The sequence below is a fragment of the Cryptomeria japonica genome, unplaced genomic scaffold, assembly GCF_030272615.1.
Source record: "Cryptomeria japonica unplaced genomic scaffold, Sugi_1.0 HiC_scaffold_409, whole genome shotgun sequence".
NCBI classification, from domain to species: Eukaryota; Viridiplantae; Streptophyta; class Pinopsida; order Cupressales; family Cupressaceae; genus Cryptomeria; species Cryptomeria japonica.
The window spans coordinates 500-1,681 of record NW_026729230.1 but is presented as its reverse complement, the minus strand read 5'-3'; the positions used below and the strand labels follow the sequence as shown (position 1 = coordinate 1,681).

Sequence of the window (1,182 nt, the reverse complement as noted above, 5' to 3'; positions counted from 1 at the left end):
GCACTCGGCCCACATGTGAGCGCAGGTCGTTGCGCCCGAGGTGGTGTGTGGGCACCGCGTTGCAGACGGGACACTGCACGCACACGACGCCCCCTCCAGGTGCACGCACGTAGGCCGGGCCGGGTGCACACCCGACGCCCTAGCAAGGTGCGCGCACCCGGGCAGGGCTCACACTTGGCGAACGGGGCGCACTTCGCGAGGGAGGGTGTGCACCTCGACGGGGGTGGGTGGCCGGGGTGGATTCGCACGTGGGTCGCGGTTTGCTAAGTACACACTGCGACAAGCTCATAACGGGTGCGATCATACCAGCGTTAGTGCACCGGATCCCATCAGAACTCCGCAGTTAAGCGCGCTTGGGCCGGAGTAGTACTGGGATGGGTGACCTCCCGGGAAGTCCCGGTGTTGCACCCTTTTTTAGTTTTTCGCCGGGCGTCGCAATGCTATTTGAATAAACCTTTTGCCCGTTTGCGTTCTCGTCGGGGCCGGGCCGGGCCGGGGTGCGCTGCCCGCACTACCGCGCGCGCGGGGGCGACACCGAGCGCGCACCCGAGGCGCCCCGAGCACACAGGCCACGGTGCAACCCGGGCGTTGTGCGCGCACCCCGGTGCGCCCGAGGTGCTGCGCGCGCACCCAGGTGAAATCGGTGTGCACCTCGGCCAGTGCGCGCTCGGTCGAGTCGCGCACGTTGGCCAAGGTGCACGGTGATGTTTCTTACTCTAAGGTTCCGCACCAGACGCCCGGGACAGGTGAGCGAAGCTGGGCGGGGCCGGGTGCGCGGCCGGGGCAGGTGCACGCAGCTGGAGAGAGCTTTGGAGCACACTTCGGAGCGCACCAATGATGCGCTCCATTCAAAAGTTTCCTGAAAAGGCAAAAAAAGTTGAGATTATAGAATTTCCCACTTGAGAGATTGTAAAAAAAAAAAATTTAAAATGAAGGAAACGCGGGTGCCAAGGTGTGCGCAGCCCAGCCAAGGTGTGCGCACCAAGGCGCCCACCCTGGCGAAGGTGCACGCAAGGTGCGCACCCGAGGCAAACCGGACAATTAACCCAACTTTCGACTTCGCGCGCACCTTGGAGCGCACTTCGGAGCGCTCCTTGGTGCGCACCAATCTTGGGCACCTCGGAGTGCACCATGGCGCCCACCAAGGTGCGCACCCGGGGCAAACCGAGCTCCGACTTCGTG

The 1,182-nt window shown here is 64.0% G+C and overlaps 1 non-coding gene across 1 annotated transcript; it reads left to right on the top strand.

Annotated features, from left to right (window-relative positions):
• Nucleotides 1–292: 292 nt before the first annotated feature.
• Nucleotides 293–411, top strand: LOC131871424 (5S ribosomal RNA). Its single transcript, XR_009369644.1, has one exon. It is a non-coding gene; the product is annotated as a 5S ribosomal RNA (ribosomal RNA).
• The last annotated feature ends 771 nt before the right edge of the window (nucleotides 412–1,182 follow it).